At 39.1% G+C, this 16,753-nt stretch overlaps 13 non-coding genes across 13 annotated transcripts; all 13 read left to right on the top strand.

Moving 5' to 3' along the window:
- Window positions 1-923: 923 nt before the first annotated feature.
- LOC140030786 (5S ribosomal RNA) lies at window positions 924-1,042 on the top strand. Its single transcript, XR_011834705.1, has one exon. It is a non-coding gene; the product is annotated as a 5S ribosomal RNA (ribosomal RNA).
- Window positions 1,043-2,167: 1,125 nt separating this feature from the next.
- On the top strand, window positions 2,168-2,286 carry LOC140029977 (5S ribosomal RNA). Its single transcript, XR_011833891.1, has one exon. It is a non-coding gene; the product is annotated as a 5S ribosomal RNA (ribosomal RNA).
- A 1,135-nt stretch (window positions 2,287-3,421) lies between these two features.
- On the top strand, window positions 3,422-3,540 carry LOC140030647 (5S ribosomal RNA). The gene has a single exon (XR_011834562.1). It is a non-coding gene; the product is annotated as a 5S ribosomal RNA (ribosomal RNA).
- A 1,135-nt stretch (window positions 3,541-4,675) lies between these two features.
- On the top strand, window positions 4,676-4,794 carry LOC140031723 (5S ribosomal RNA). Its single transcript, XR_011835646.1, has one exon. It is a non-coding gene; the product is annotated as a 5S ribosomal RNA (ribosomal RNA).
- Window positions 4,795-5,916: 1,122 nt separating this feature from the next.
- LOC140030637 (5S ribosomal RNA) lies at window positions 5,917-6,035 on the top strand. Its single transcript, XR_011834552.1, has one exon. It is a non-coding gene; the product is annotated as a 5S ribosomal RNA (ribosomal RNA).
- Window positions 6,036-7,170: 1,135 nt separating this feature from the next.
- On the top strand, window positions 7,171-7,289 carry LOC140029976 (5S ribosomal RNA). The gene has a single exon (XR_011833890.1). It is a non-coding gene; the product is annotated as a 5S ribosomal RNA (ribosomal RNA).
- A 1,135-nt stretch (window positions 7,290-8,424) lies between these two features.
- LOC140030626 (5S ribosomal RNA) lies at window positions 8,425-8,543 on the top strand. The gene has a single exon (XR_011834541.1). It is a non-coding gene; the product is annotated as a 5S ribosomal RNA (ribosomal RNA).
- A 1,135-nt stretch (window positions 8,544-9,678) lies between these two features.
- LOC140031621 (5S ribosomal RNA) lies at window positions 9,679-9,797 on the top strand. The gene has a single exon (XR_011835543.1). It is a non-coding gene; the product is annotated as a 5S ribosomal RNA (ribosomal RNA).
- A 1,122-nt stretch (window positions 9,798-10,919) lies between these two features.
- Window positions 10,920-11,038, top strand: LOC140030615 (5S ribosomal RNA). Its single transcript, XR_011834530.1, has one exon. It is a non-coding gene; the product is annotated as a 5S ribosomal RNA (ribosomal RNA).
- A 1,135-nt stretch (window positions 11,039-12,173) lies between these two features.
- Window positions 12,174-12,292, top strand: LOC140030604 (5S ribosomal RNA). The gene has a single exon (XR_011834519.1). It is a non-coding gene; the product is annotated as a 5S ribosomal RNA (ribosomal RNA).
- A 1,122-nt stretch (window positions 12,293-13,414) lies between these two features.
- LOC140030593 (5S ribosomal RNA) lies at window positions 13,415-13,533 on the top strand. The gene has a single exon (XR_011834508.1). It is a non-coding gene; the product is annotated as a 5S ribosomal RNA (ribosomal RNA).
- Window positions 13,534-14,668: 1,135 nt separating this feature from the next.
- Window positions 14,669-14,787, top strand: LOC140029975 (5S ribosomal RNA). The gene has a single exon (XR_011833889.1). It is a non-coding gene; the product is annotated as a 5S ribosomal RNA (ribosomal RNA).
- A 1,135-nt stretch (window positions 14,788-15,922) lies between these two features.
- LOC140030582 (5S ribosomal RNA) lies at window positions 15,923-16,041 on the top strand. The gene has a single exon (XR_011834497.1). It is a non-coding gene; the product is annotated as a 5S ribosomal RNA (ribosomal RNA).
- Window positions 16,042-16,753: the final 712 nt, after the last annotated feature.

Raw genomic sequence — 16,753 nt, 5'->3', positions numbered from 1 at the left:
GCAACTAGGGGTGGCAATTTTCGACACGACACGAACCTAACACGAAATTAATGGGTTTGGGTTGAGGTTTCGGGAATTCGGGTCAGAATCGGGTTGGACCCGATGAACCCGAAAAGAAAACCGGTCGATTTCGGGTCAACCCGTGGTGACCTGATATGACCCGATATGACCCGTTTACGAATTAAAAATAATTTAATAAACATAAAAATATTTTTATCTAACTAAACTAAGTTATTCTTTTTTTCAAAGGCATTAATTACTTAATCCTAAACGAATTTATTTAATTTGTGTGAAGTTGAAATTATTATACTTGGACAAATAATATATTATATTATTTTTCACTTTTGTATTGTTTTAATTTATTTTATATTTTGCTTGGGATAAAACACTTTTACGGTGTTTAATTTATTTTAGATTTGATTTGGAATCATTTATTTAAATTTTTATTACTTGATTATGTAATTAGTTTTGTGAGAAATTGATTTTATTAGAAATTACAGTGATAAATTAATAAATTAAAATTAAGTTTCGGGTCATTTCGGGTCGACCCGCCTCCCCGTAAACCTGAAATTTTCGGGTTCGGGTCAGCATACCTGACCCGTCACGGGTTGGCGGGTCGGGGTTCGGGTCAACAGATTTTCTGGCGGGTCTGTTGACCCGAACCCGACCCGCCAACCTGATTTGGACCCGAATTGCCACCCCTAACTGCAAGCGTGAAGGATTGATTTCATGATAATTTAGAGTTGCGGGATGAGGGAAAAAAACAGGGTGCAAATCAATAACAAAAAAAAATATAAAGTAAATAAATAAAAGGATAAGAGGAAAATGCTTGAATTGACGCTTAAAATGAATTTCGGTCTAGAAAAGCCACACTGCTTCGCAGGACGGGGTAGTTTAAAAGAATAAAGCGAAAGGAACATGGCGGGTGCGATCATACCAGCACTAATGCACCGGATCCCATCAGAACTTCGAAGTTAAGCGTGCTTGGGCGAGAGTAGTACTAGGATGGGTGACCCCCTGGGAAGTCCTCGTGTTGCACCCCTCTCTTTTTTGTTTCGAAATCCAAATTTCCTATTCGTTCTTTATCCTGTAGTAATTTAGCTCCGTCGGAACGATTGCTTAATATTTTGCTTCTTGTCGAAGCGTGAAGGAGGATCTGAAGGCGCGAGACAAATCAGGAACGGTACGGCTCGATCAAAGCCCGGATCGTCGCTCAAATTTGTCGGCGCAAATGTATCACCGCAACTAGGGGTGGCAATTTTCGACACGACCTGAAAACACGACACGAACCTAACACGAAATTAATGGGTTTGGGTTGAGGTTTCGGGAATTCGGGTCAGAATCGGGTTGGACCCGATGAACCCGAAAAGAAAACCGGTCGATTTCGGGTCAACCCGTGGTGACCCGATATGACCCGTTTACGAATTAAAAATAATTTAATAAACATAAAAATAATTTTATCTAACTAAACTAAGTTATTCTTTTTTTCAAAGGCATTAATTACTTAATCCTAAACGAATTTATTTAATTTGTGTGAAGTTGAAATTATTATACTTGGACAAATAATATATTATATTATTTTTCACTTTTGTATTGTTTTAATTTATTTTATATTTTGCTTGGGATAAAACACTTTTACGGTGTTTAATTTATTTTAGATTTGATTTGGAATCATTTATTTAAATTTTTATTACTTGATTATGTAATTAGTTTTGTGAGAAATTGATTTTATTAGAAATTACAGTGATAAATTAATAAATTAAAATTAAGTTTCGGGTCATTTCGGGTCGACCCGCCGCCCCGTAAACCTGAAATTTTCGGGTTCGGGTCAGCATACCTGACCCGTCACGGGTTGGCGGGTCGGGGTTCGGGTCAACAGATTTTCTGGCGGGTCTGTTGACCCGAACCCGACCCGCCAACCTGATTTGGACCCGAATTGCCACCCCTAACTGCAAGCGTGAAGGATTGATTTCATGATAATTTAGAGTTGCGGGATGAGGGAAAAAAACAGGGTGCAAATCAATAACAAAAAAAAATATAAAGTAAATAAATAAAAGGATAAGAGGAAAATGCTTGAATTGACGCTTAAAATGAATTTCGGTCTAGAAAAGCCACACTGCTTCGCAGGACGGGGTAGTTTAAAAGAATAAAACGAAAGGAACATGGCGGGTGCGATCATACCAGCACTAATGCACCGGATCCCATCAGAACTCCGAAGTTAAGCGTGCTTGGGCGAGAGTAGTACTAGGATGGGTGACCCCCTGGGAAGTCCTCGTGTTGCATCCCTCTCTTTTTTGTTTCGAAATCCAAATTTCCTATTCGTTCTTTATCCTGTAGTAATTTAGCTCCGTCGGAACGATTGCTTAATATTTTGCTTCTTGTCGAAGCGTGAAGGAGGATCTGAAGGCGCGAGACAAATCAGGAACGGTACGGCTCGATCAAAGCCCGGATCGTCGCTCAAATTTGTCGGCGCAAATGTATCACCGCAACTAGGGGTGGCAATTTTCGACACGACCTGAAAACACGACACGAACCTAACACGAAATTAATGGGTTTGGGTTGAGGTTTCGGGAATTCGGGTCAGAATCGGGTTGGACCCGATGAACCCGAAAAGAAAACCGGTCGATTTCGGGTCAACCCGTGGTGACCTGATATGACCCGATATGACCCGTTTACGAATTAAAAATAATTTAATAAACATAAAAATAATTTTATCTAACTAAACTAAGTTATTCTTTTTTTCAAAGGCATTAATTACTTAATCCTAAACGAATTTATTTAATTTGTGTGAAGTTGAAATTATTATACTTGGACAAATAATATATTATATTATTTTTCACTTTTGTATTGTTTTAATTTATTTTATATTTTGCTTGGGACAAAACACTTTTACGGTGTTTAATTTATTTTAGATTTGATTTGGAATCATTTATTTAAATTTTTATTACTTGATTATGTAATTAGTTTTGTGAGAAATTGATTTTATTAGAAATTACAGTGATAAATTAATAAATTAAAATTAAGTTTCGGGTCATTTCGGGTCGACCCGCCGCCCCGTAAACCAGAAATTTTCGGGTTCGGGTCAGCATACCTGACCCGTCACGGGTTGGCGGGTCGGGGTTCGGGTCAACAGATTTTCTGGCGGGTCTGTTGACCCGAACCCGACCCGCCAACCTGATTTGGACCCGAATTGCCACCCCTAACTGCAAGCGTGAAGGATTGATTTCATGATAATTTAGAGTTGCGGGATGAGGGAAAAAAACAGGGTGCAAATCAATAACAAAAAAAAATATAAAGTAAATAAATAAAAGGATAAGAGGAAAATGCTTGAATTGACGCTTAAAATGAATTTCGGTCTAGAAAAGCCACACTGATTCGCAGGACGGGGTAGTTTAAAAGAATAAAGCGAAAGGAACATGGCGGGTGCGATCATACCAGCACTAATGCACCGGATCCCATCAGAACTCCGAAGTTAAGCGTGCTTGGGCGAGAGTAGTACTAGGATGGGTGACCCCCTGGGAAGTCCTCGTGTTGCACCCCTCTCTTTTTTGTTTCGAAATCCAAATTTCCTATTCGTTCTTTATCCTGTAGTAATTTAGCTCCGTCGGAACGATTGCTTAATATTTTGCTTCTTGTCGAAGCGTGAAGGAGGATCTGAAGGCGCGAGACAAATCAGGAACGGTACGGCTCGATCAAAGCCCGGATCGTCGCTCAAATTTGTCGGCGCAAATGTATCACCGCAACTAGGGGTGGCAATTTTCGACACGACCTGAAAACACGACACGAACCTAACACGAAATTAATGGGTTTGGGTTGAGGTTTCGGGAATTCGGGTCAGAATCGGGTTGGACCCGATGAACCCGAAAAGAAAACCGGTCGATTTCGGGTCAACCCGTGGTGACCTGATATGACCCGATATGACCCGTTTACGAATTAAAAATAATTTAATAAACATAAAAATAATTTTATCTAACTAAACTAAGTTATTCTTTTTTTCAAAGGCATTAATTACTTAATCCTAAACGAATTTATTTAATTTGTGTGAAGTTGAAATTATTATACTTGGACAAATAATATATTATATTATTTTTCACTTTTGTATTGTTTTAATTTATTTTATATTTTGCTTGGGATAAAACACTTTTACGGTGTTTAATTTATTTTAGATTTGATTTGGAATCATTTATTTAAATTTTTATTACTTGATTATGTAATTAGTTTTGTGAGAAATTGATTTTATTAGAAATTACAGTGATAAATTAATAAATTAAAATTAAGTTTCGGGTCATTTCGGGTCGACCCGCCGCCCCGTAAACCTGAAATTTTCGGGTTCGGGTCAGCATACCTGACCCGTCACGGGTTGGCGGGTCGGGGTTCGGGTCAACAGATTTTCTGGCGGGTCTGTTGACCCGAACCCGACCCGCCAACCTGATTTGGACCCGAATTGCCACCCCTAACTGCAAGCGTGAAGGATTGATTTCATGATAATTTAGAGTTGCGGGATGAGGGAAAAAAACAGGGTGCAAATCAATAACAAAAAAAAATATAAAGTAAATAAATAAAAGGATAAGAGGAAAATGCTTGAATTGACGCTTAAAATGAATTTCGGTCTAGAAAAGCCACACTGCTTCGCAGGACGGGGTAGTTTAAAAGAATAAAGCGAAAGGAACATGGCGGGTGCGATCATACCAGCACTAATGCACCGGATCCCATCAGAACTCCGAAGTTAAGCGTGCTTGGGCGAGAGTAGTACTAGGATGGGTGACCCCCTGGGAAGTTCTCGTGTTGCACCCCTCTCTTTTTTGTTTCGAAATCCAAATTTCCTATTCGTTCTTTATCCTGTAGTAATTTAGCTCCGTCGGAACGATTGCTTAATATTTTGCTTCTTGTCGAAGCGTGAAGGAGGATCTGAAGGCGCGAGACAAATCAGGAACGGTACGGCTCGATCAAAGCCCGGATCGTCGCTCAAATTTGTCGGCGCAAATGTATCACCGCAACTAGGGGTGGCAATTTTCGACACGACACGAACCTAACACGAAATTAATGGGTTTGGGTTGAGGTTTCGGGAATTCGGGTCAGAATCGGGTTGGACCCGATGAACCCGAAAAGAAAACCGGTCGATTTCGGGTCAACCCGTGGTGACCTGATATGACCCGATATGACCCGTTTACGAATTAAAAATAATTTAATAAACATAAAAATAATTTTATCTAACTAAACTAAGTTATTCTTTTTTTCAAAGGCATTAATTACTTAATCCTAAACGAATTTATTTAATTTGTGTGAAGTTGAAATTATTATACTTGGACAAATAATATATTATATTATTTTTCACTTTTGTATTGTTTTAATTTATTTTATATTTTGCTTGGGATAAAACACTTTTACGGTGTTTAATTTATTTTAGATTTGATTTGGAATCATTTATTTAAATTTTTATTACTTGATTATGTAATTAGTTTTGTGAGAAATTGATTTTATTAGAAATTACAGTGATAAATTAATAAATTAAAATTAAGTTTCGGGTCATTTCGGGTCGACCCGCCGCCCCGTAAACCTGAAATTTTCGGGTTCGGGTCAGCATACCTGACCCGTCACGGGTTGGCGGGTCGGGGTTCGGGTCAACAGATTTTCTGGCGGGTCTGTTGACCCGAACCCGACCCGCCAACCTGATTTGGACCCGAATTGCCACCCCTAACTGCAAGCGTGAAGGATTGATTTCATGATAATTTAGAGTTGCGGGATGAGGGAAAAAAACAGGGTGCAAATCAATAACAAAAAAAAATATAAAGTAAATAAATAAAAGGATAAGAGGAAAATGCTTGAATTGACGCTTAAAATGAATTTCGGTCTAGAAAAGCCACACTGCTTCGCAGGACGGGGTAGTTTAAAAGAATAAAGCGAAAGGAACATGGCGGGTGCGATCATACCAGCACTAATGCACCGGATCCCATCAGAACTCCGAAGTTAAGCGTGCTTGGGCGAGAGTAGTACTAGGATGGGTGACCCCCTGGGAAGTCCTCGTGTTGCACCCCTCTCTTTTTTGTTTCGAAATCCAAATTTCCTATTCGTTCTTTATCCTGTAGTAATTTAGCTCCGTCGGAACGATTGCTTAATATTTTGCTTCTTGTCGAAGCGTGAAGGAGGATCTGAAGGCGCGAGACAAATCAGGAACGGTACGGCTCGATCAAAGCCCGGATCGTCGCTCAAATTTGTCGGCGCAAATGTATCACCGCAACTAGGGGTGGCAATTTTCGACACGACCTGAAAACACGACACGAACCTAACACGAAATTAATGGGTTTGGGTTGAGGTTTCGGGAATTCGGGTCAGAATCGGGTTGGACCCGATGAACCCGAAAAGAAAACCGGTCGATTTCGGGTCAACCCGTGGTGACCTGATATGACCCGATATGACCCGTTTACGAATTAAAAATAATTTAATAAACATAAAAATAATTTTATCTAACTAAACTAAGTTATTCTTTTTTTCAAAGGCATTAATTACTTAATCCTAAACGAATTTATTTAATTTGTGTGAAGTTGAAATTATTATACTTGGACAAATAATATATTATATTATTTTTCACTTTTGTATTGTTTTAATTTATTTTATATTTTGCTTGGGACAAAACACTTTTACGGTGTTTAATTTATTTTAGATTTGATTTGGAATCATTTATTTAAATTTTTATTACTTGATTATGTAATTAGTTTTGTGAGAAATTGATTTTATTAGAAATTACAGTGATAAATTAATAAATTAAAATTAAGTTTCGGGTCATTTCGGGTCGACCCGCCGCCCCGTAAACCTGAAATTTTCGGGTTCGGGTCAGCATACCTGACCCGTCACGGGTTGGCGGGTCGGGGTTCGGGTCAACAGATTTTCTGGCGGGTCTGTTGACCCGAACCCGACCCGCCAACCTGATTTGGACCCGAATTGCCACCCCTAACTGCAAGCGTGAAGGATTGATTTCATGATAATTTAGAGTTGCGGGATGAGGGAAAAAAACAGGGTGCAAATCAATAACAAAAAAAAATATAAAGTAAATAAATAAAAGGATAAGAGGAAAATGCTTGAATTGACGCTTAAAATGAATTTCGGTCTAGAAAAGCCACACTGCTTCGCAGGACGGGGTAGTTTAAAAGAATAAAACGAAAGGAACATGGCGGGTGCGATCATACCAGCACTAATGCACCGGATCCCATCAGAACTCCGAAGTTAAGCGTGCTTGGGCGAGAGTAGTACTAGGATGGGTGACCCCCTGGGAAGTCCTCGTGTTGCATCCCTCTCTTTTTTGTTTCGAAATCCAAATTTCCTATTCGTTCTTTATCCTGTAGTAATTTAGCTCCGTCGGAACGATTGCTTAATATTTTGCTTCTTGTCGAAGCGTGAAGGAGGATCTGAAGGCGCGAGACAAATCAGGAACGGTACGGCTCGATCAAAGCCCGGATCGTCGCTCAAATTTGTCGGCGCAAATGTATCACCGCAACTAGGGGTGGCAATTTTCGACACGACCTGAAAACACGACACGAACCTAACACGAAATTAATGGGTTTGGGTTGAGGTTTCGGGAATTCGGGTCAGAATCGGGTTGGACCCGATGAACCCGAAAAGAAAACCGGTCGATTTCGGGTCAACCCGTGGTGACCTGATATGACCCGATATGACCCGTTTACGAATTAAAAATAATTTAATAAACATAAAAATAATTTTATCTAACTAAACTAAGTTATTCTTTTTTTCAAAGGCATTAATTACTTAATCCTAAACGAATTTATTTAATTTGTGTGAAGTTGAAATTATTATACTTGGACAAATAATATATTATATTATTTTTCACTTTTGTATTGTTTTAATTTATTTTATATTTTGCTTGGGACAAAACACTTTTACGGTGTTTAATTTATTTTAGATTTGATTTGGAATCATTTATTTAAATTTTTATTACTTGATTATGTAATTAGTTTTGTGAGAAATTGATTTTATTAGAAATTACAGTGATAAATTAATAAATTAAAATTAAGTTTCGGGTCATTTCGGGTCGACCCGCCGCCCCGTAAACCAGAAATTTTCGGGTTCGGGTCAGCATACCTGACCCGTCACGGGTTGGCGGGTCGGGGTTCGGGTCAACAGATTTTCTGGCGGGTCTGTTGACCCGAACCCGACCCGCCAACCTGATTTGGACCCGAATTGCCACCCCTAACTGCAAGCGTGAAGGATTGATTTCATGATAATTTAGAGTTGCGGGATGAGGGAAAAAAACAGGGTGCAAATCAATAACAAAAAAAAATATAAAGTAAATAAATAAAAGGATAAGAGGAAAATGCTTGAATTGACGCTTAAAATGAATTTCGGTCTAGAAAAGCCACACTGCTTCGCAGGACGGGGTAGTTTAAAAGAATAAAGCGAAAGGAACATGGCGGGTGCGATCATACCAGCACTAATGCACCGGATCCCATCAGAACTCCGAAGTTAAGCGTGCTTGGGCGAGAGTAGTACTAGGATGGGTGACCCCCTGGGAAGTCCTCGTGTTGCACCCCTCTCTTTTTTGTTTCGAAATCCAAATTTCCTATTCGTTCTTTATCCTGTAGTAATTTAGCTCCGTCGGAACGATTGCTTAATATTTTGCTTCTTGTCGAAGCGTGAAGGAGGATCTGAAGGCGCGAGACAAATCAGGAACGGTACGGCTCGATCAAAGCCCGGATCGTCGCTCAAATTTGTCGGCGCAAATGTATCACCGCAACTAGGGGTGGCAATTTTCGACACGACCTGAAAACACGACACGAACCTAACACGAAATTAATGGGTTTGGGTTGAGGTTTCGGGAATTCGGGTCAGAATCGGGTTGGACCCGATGAACCCGAAAAGAAAACCGGTCGATTTCGGGTCAACCCGTGGTGACCTGATATGACCCGATATGACCCGTTTACGAATTAAAAATAATTTAATAAACATAAAAATAATTTTATCTAACTAAACTAAGTTATTCTTTTTTTCAAAGGCATTAATTACTTAATCCTAAACGAATTTATTTAATTTGTGTGAAGTTGAAATTATTATACTTGGACAAATAATATATTATATTATTTTTCACTTTTGTATTGTTTTAATTTATTTTATATTTTGCTTGGGATAAAACACTTTTACGGTGTTTAATTTATTTTAGATTTGATTTGGAATCATTTATTTAAATTTTTATTACTTGATTATGTAATTAGTTTTGTGAGAAATTGATTTTATTAGAAATTACAGTGATAAATTAATAAATTAAAATTAAGTTTCGGGTCATTTCGGGTCGACCCGCCGCCCCGTAAACCTGAAATTTTCGGGTTCGGGTCAGCATACCTGACCCGTCACGGGTTGGCGGGTCGGGGTTCGGGTCAACAGATTTTCTGGCGGGTCTGTTGACCCGAACCCGACCCGCCAACCTGATTTGGACCCGAATTGCCACCCCTAACTGCAAGCGTGAAGGATTGATTTCATGATAATTTAGAGTTGCGGGATGAGGGAAAAAAACAGGGTGCAAATCAATAACAAAAAAAAATATAAAGTAAATAAATAAAAGGATAAGAGGAAAATGCTTGAATTGACGCTTAAAATGAATTTCGGTCTAGAAAAGCCACACTGCTTCGCAGGACGGGGTAGTTTAAAAGAATAAAGCGAAAGGAACATGGCGGGTGCGATCATACCAGCACTAATGCACCGGATCCCATCAGAACTCCGAAGTTAAGCGTGCTTGGGCGAGAGTAGTACTAGGATGGGTGACCCCCTGGGAAGTTCTCGTGTTGCACCCCTCTCTTTTTTGTTTCGAAATCCAAATTTCCTATTCGTTCTTTATCCTGTAGTAATTTAGCTCCGTCGGAACGATTGCTTAATATTTTGCTTCTTGTCGAAGCGTGAAGGAGGATCTGAAGGCGCGAGACAAATCAGGAACGGTACGGCTCGATCAAAGCCCGGATCGTCGCTCAAATTTGTCGGCGCAAATGTATCACCGCAACTAGGGGTGGCAATTTTCGACACGACACGAACCTAACACGAAATTAATGGGTTTGGGTTGAGGTTTCGGGAATTCGGGTCAGAATCGGGTTGGACCCGATGAACCCGAAAAGAAAACCGGTCGATTTCGGGTCAACCCGTGGTGACCTGATATGACCCGATATGACCCGTTTACGAATTAAAAATAATTTAATAAACATAAAAATAATTTTATCTAACTAAACTAAGTTATTCTTTTTTTCAAAGGCATTAATTACTTAATCCTAAACGAATTTATTTAATTTGTGTGAAGTTGAAATTATTATACTTGGACAAATAATATATTATATTATTTTTCACTTTTGTATTGTTTTAATTTATTTTATATTTTGCTTGGGACAAAACACTTTTACGGTGTTTAATTTATTTTAGATTTGATTTGGAATCATTTATTTAAATTTTTATTACTTGATTATGTAATTAGTTTTGTGAGAAATTGATTTTATTAGAAATTACAGTGATAAATTAATAAATTAAAATTAAGTTTCGGGTCATTTCGGGTCGACCCGCCGCCCCGTAAACCAGAAATTTTCGGGTTCGGGTCAGCATACCTGACCCGTCACGGGTTGGCGGGTCGGGGTTCGGGTCAACAGATTTTCTGGCGGGTCTGTTGACCCGAACCCGACCCGCCAACCTGATTTGGACCCGAATTGCCACCCCTAACTGCAAGCGTGAAGGATTGATTTCATGATAATTTAGAGTTGCGGGATGAGGGAAAAAAACAGGGTGCAAATCAATAACAAAAAAAAATATAAAGTAAATAAATAAAAGGATAAGAGGAAAATGCTTGAATTGACGCTTAAAATGAATTTCGGTCTAGAAAAGCCACACTGCTTCGCAGGACGGGGTAGTTTAAAAGAATAAAGCGAAAGGAACATGGCGGGTGCGATCATACCAGCACTAATGCACCGGATCCCATCAGAACTCCGAAGTTAAGCGTGCTTGGGCGAGAGTAGTACTAGGATGGGTGACCCCCTGGGAAGTCCTCGTGTTGCACCCCTCTCTTTTTTGTTTCGAAATCCAAATTTCCTATTCGTTCTTTATCCTGTAGTAATTTAGCTCCGTCGGAACGATTGCTTAATATTTTGCTTCTTGTCGAAGCGTGAAGGAGGATCTGAAGGCGCGAGACAAATCAGGAACGGTACGGCTCGATCAAAGCCCGGATCGTCGCTCAAATTTGTCGGCGCAAATGTATCACCGCAACTAGGGGTGGCAATTTTCGACACGACCTGAAAACACGACACGAACCTAACACGAAATTAATGGGTTTGGGTTGAGGTTTCGGGAATTCGGGTCAGAATCGGGTTGGACCCGATGAACCCGAAAAGAAAACCGGTCGATTTCGGGTCAACCCGTGGTGACCTGATATGACCCGATATGACCCGTTTACGAATTAAAAATAATTTAATAAACATAAAAATAATTTTATCTAACTAAACTAAGTTATTCTTTTTTTCAAAGGCATTAATTACTTAATCCTAAACGAATTTATTTAATTTGTGTGAAGTTGAAATTATTATACTTGGACAAATAATATATTATATTATTTTTCACTTTTGTATTGTTTTAATTTATTTTATATTTTGCTTGGGATAAAACACTTTTACGGTGTTTAATTTATTTTAGATTTGATTTGGAATCATTTATTTAAATTTTTATTACTTGATTATGTAATTAGTTTTGTGAGAAATTGATTTTATTAGAAATTACAGTGATAAATTAATAAATTAAAATTAAGTTTCGGGTCATTTCGGGTCGACCCGCCGCCCCGTAAACCTGAAATTTTCGGGTTCGGGTCAGCATACCTGACCCGTCACGGGTTGGCGGGTCGGGGTTCGGGTCAACAGATTTTCTGGCGGGTCTGTTGACCCGAACCCGACCCGCCAACCTGATTTGGACCCGAATTGCCACCCCTAACTGCAAGCGTGAAGGATTGATTTCATGATAATTTAGAGTTGCGGGATGAGGGAAAAAAACAGGGTGCAAATCAATAACAAAAAAAAATATAAAGTAAATAAATAAAAGGATAAGAGGAAAATGCTTGAATTGACGCTTAAAATGAATTTCGGTCTAGAAAAGCCACACTGCTTCGCAGGACGGGGTAGTTTAAAAGAATAAAGCGAAAGGAACATGGCGGGTGCGATCATACCAGCACTAATGCACCGGATCCCATCAGAACTCCGAAGTTAAGCGTGCTTGGGCGAGAGTAGTACTAGGATGGGTGACCCCCTGGGAAGTCCTCGTGTTGCACCCCTCTCTTTTTTGTTTCGAAATCCAAATTTCCTATTCGTTCTTTATCCTGTAGTAATTTAGCTCCGTCGGAACGATTGCTTAATATTTTGCTTCTTGTCGAAGCGTGAAGGAGGATCTGAAGGCGCGAGACAAATCAGGAACGGTACGGCTCGATCAAAGCCCGGATCGTCGCTCAAATTTGTCGGCGCAAATGTATCACCGCAACTAGGGGTGGCAATTTTCGACACGACACGAACCTAACACGAAATTAATGGGTTTGGGTTGAGGTTTCGGGAATTCGGGTCAGAATCGGGTTGGACCCGATGAACCCGAAAAGAAAACCGGTCGATTTCGGGTCAACCCGTGGTGACCTGATATGACCCGATATGACCCGTTTACGAATTAAAAATAATTTAATAAACATAAAAATAATTTTATCTAACTAAACTAAGTTATTCTTTTTTTCAAAGGCATTAATTACTTAATCCTAAACGAATTTATTTAATTTGTGTGAAGTTGAAATTATTATACTTGGACAAATAATATATTATATTATTTTTCACTTTTGTATTGTTTTAATTTATTTTATATTTTGCTTGGGATAAAACACTTTTACGGTGTTTAATTTATTTTAGATTTGATTTGGAATCATTTATTTAAATTTTTATTACTTGATTATGTAATTAGTTTTGTGAGAAATTGATTTTATTAGAAATTACAGTGATAAATTAATAAATTAAAATTAAGTTTCGGGTCATTTCGGGTCGACCCGCCGCCCCGTAAACCTGAAATTTTCGGGTTCGGGTCAGCATACCTGACCCGTCACGGGTTGGCGGGTCGGGGTTCGGGTCAACAGATTTTCTGGCGGGTCTGTTGACCCGAACCCGACCCGCCAACCTGATTTGGACCCGAATTGCCACCCCTAACTGCAAGCGTGAAGGATTGATTTCATGATAATTTAGAGTTGCGGGATGAGGGAAAAAAACAGGGTGCAAATCAATAACAAAAAAAAATATAAAGTAAATAAATAAAAGGATAAGAGGAAAATGCTTGAATTGACGCTTAAAATGAATTTCGGTCTAGAAAAGCCACACTGCTTCGCAGGACGGGGTAGTTTAAAAGAATAAAGCGAAAGGAACATGGCGGGTGCGATCATACCAGCACTAATGCACCGGATCCCATCAGAACTCCGAAGTTAAGCGTGCTTGGGCGAGAGTAGTACTAGGATGGGTGACCCCCTGGGAAGTCCTCGTGTTGCACCCCTCTCTTTTTTGTTTCGAAATCCAAATTTCCTATTCGTTCTTTATCCTGTAGTAATTTAGCTCCGTCGGAACGATTGCTTAATATTTTGCTTCTTGTCGAAGCGTGAAGGAGGATCTGAAGGCGCGAGACAAATCAGGAACGGTACGGCTCGATCAAAGCCCGGATCGTCGCTCAAATTTGTCGGCGCAAATGTATCACCGCAACTAGGGGTGGCAATTTTCGACACGACCTGAAAACACGACACGAACCTAACACGAAATTAATGGGTTTGGGTTGAGGTTTCGGGAATTCGGGTCAGAATCGGGTTGGACCCGATGAACCCGAAAAGAAAACCGGTCGATTTCGGGTCAACCCGTGGTGACCTGATATGACCCGATATGACCCGTTTACGAATTAAAAATAATTTAATAAACATAAAAATAATTTTATCTAACTAAACTAAGTTATTCTTTTTTTCAAAGGCATTAATTACTTAATCCTAAACGAATTTATTTAATTTGTGTGAAGTTGAAATTATTATACTTGGACAAATAATATATTATATTATTTTTCACTTTTGTATTGTTTTAATTTATTTTATATTTTGCTTGGGACAAAACACTTTTACGGTGTTTAATTTATTTTAGATTTGATTTGGAATCATTTATTTAAATTTTTATTACTTGATTATGTAATTAGTTTTGTGAGAAATTGATTTTATTAGAAATTACAGTGATAAATTAATAAATTAAAATTAAGTTTCGGGTCATTTCGGGTCGACCCGCCGCCCCGTAAACCTGAAATTTTCGGGTTCGGGTCAGCATACCTGACCCGTCACGGGTTGGCGGGTCGGGGTTCGGGTCAACAGATTTTCTGGCGGGTCTGTTGACCCGAACCCGACCCGCCAACCTGATTTGGACCCGAATTGCCACCCCTAACTGCAAGCGTGAAGGATTGATTTCATGATAATTTAGAGTTGCGGGATGAGGGAAAAAAACAGGGTGCAAATCAATAACAAAAAAAAATATAAAGTAAATAAATAAAAGGATAAGAGGAAAATGCTTGAATTGACGCTTAAAATGAATTTCGGTCTAGAAAAGCCACACTGCTTCGCAGGACGGGGTAGTTTAAAAGAATAAAACGAAAGGAACATGGCGGGTGCGATCATACCAGCACTAATGCACCGGATCCCATCAGAACTCCGAAGTTAAGCGTGCTTGGGCGAGAGTAGTACTAGGATGGGTGACCCCCTGGGAAGTCCTCGTGTTGCATCCCTCTCTTTTTTGTTTCGAAATCCAAATTTCCTATTCGTTCTTTATCCTGTAGTAATTTAGCTCCGTCGGAACGATTGCTTAATATTTTGCTTCTTGTCGAAGCGTGAAGGAGGATCTGAAGGCGCGAGACAAATCAGGAACGGTACGGCTCGATCAAAGCCCGGATCGTCGCTCAAATTTGTCGGCGCAAATGTATCACCGCAACTAGGGGTGGCAATTTTCGACACGACCTGAAAACACGACACGAACCTAACACGAAATTAATGGGTTTGGGTTGAGGTTTCGGGAATTCGGGTCAGAATCGGGTTGGACCCGATGAACCCGAAAAGAAAACCGGTCGATTTCGGGTCAACCCGTGGTGACCTGATATGACCCGATATGACCCGTTTACGAATTAAAAATAATTTAATAAACATAAAAATAATTTTATCTAACTAAACTAAGTTATTCTTTTTTTCAAAGGCATTAATTACTTAATCCTAAACGAATTTATTTAATTTGTGTGAAGTTGAAATTATTATACTTGGACAAATAATATATTATATTATTTTTCACTTTTGTATTGTTTTAATTTATTTTATATTTTGCTTGGGATAAAACACTTTTACGGTGTTTAATTTATTTTAGATTTGATTTGGAATCATTTATTTAAATTTTTATTACTTGATTATGTAATTAGTTTTGTGAGAAATTGATTTTATTAGAAATTACAGTGATAAATTAATAAATTAAAATTAAGTTTCGGGTCATTTCGGGTCGACCCGCCGCCCCGTAAACCAGAAATTTTCGGGTTCGGGTCAGCATACCTGACCCGTCACGGGTTGGCGGGTCGGGGTTCGGGTCAACAGATTTTCTGGCGGGTCTGTTGACCCGAACCCGACCCGCCAACCTGATTTGGACCCGAATTGCCACCCCTAACTGCAAGCGTGAAGGATTGATTTCATGATAATTTAGAGTTGCGGGATGAGGGAAAAAAACAGGGTGCAAATCAATAACAAAAAAAAATATAAAGTAAATAAATAAAAGGATAAGAGGAAAATGCTTGAATTGACGCTTAAAATGAATTTCGGTCTAGAAAAGCCACACTGCTTCGCAGGACGGGGTAGTTTAAAAGAATAAAGCGAAAGGAACATGGCGGGTGCGATCATACCAGCACTAATGCACCGGATCCCATCAGAACTCCGAAGTTAAGCGTGCTTGGGCGAGAGTAGTACTAGGATGGGTGACCCCCTGGGAAGTCCTCGTGTTGCACCCCTTTCTTTTTTGTTTCGAAATCCAAATTTCCTATTCGTTCTTTATCCTGTAGTAATTTAGCTCCGTCGGAACGATTGCTTAATATTTTGCTTCTTGTCGAAGCGTGAAGGAGGATCTGAAGGCGCGAGACAAATCAGGAACGGTACGGCTCGATCAAAGCCCGGATCGTCGCTCAAATTTGTCGGCGCAAATGTATCACCGCAACTAGGGGTGGCAATTTTCGACACGACCTGAAAACACGACACGAACCTAACACGAAATTAATGGGTTTGGGTTGAGGTTTCGGGAATTCGGGTCAGAATCGGGTTGGACCCGATGAACCCGAAAAGAAAACCGGTCGATTTCGGGTCAACCCGTGGTGACCTGATATGACCCGATATGACCCGTTTACGAATTAAAAATAATTTAATAAACATAAAAATAATTTTATCTAACTAAACTAAGTTATTCTTTTTTTCAAAGGCATTAATTACTTAATCCTAAACGAATTTATTTAATTTGTGTGAAGTTGAAATTATTATACTTGGACAAATAATATATTATATTATTTTTCACTTTTGTATTGTTTTAATTTATTTTATATTTTGCTTGGGATAAAACACTTTTACGGTGTTTAATTTATTTTAGATTTGATTTGGAATCATTTATTTAAATTTTTATTACTTGATTATGTAATTAGTTTTGTGAGAAATTGATTTTATTAGAAATTACAG

This window comes from Coffea arabica, chromosome 11e (genome assembly GCF_036785885.1).
Source record: "Coffea arabica cultivar ET-39 chromosome 11e, Coffea Arabica ET-39 HiFi, whole genome shotgun sequence".
In the NCBI taxonomy this organism is placed as follows: Eukaryota; Viridiplantae; Streptophyta; class Magnoliopsida; order Gentianales; family Rubiaceae; genus Coffea; species Coffea arabica.
The sequence above is the reverse complement of the archived record's forward strand: the minus strand, read 5'-3'. Positions and strand labels throughout refer to the sequence as shown.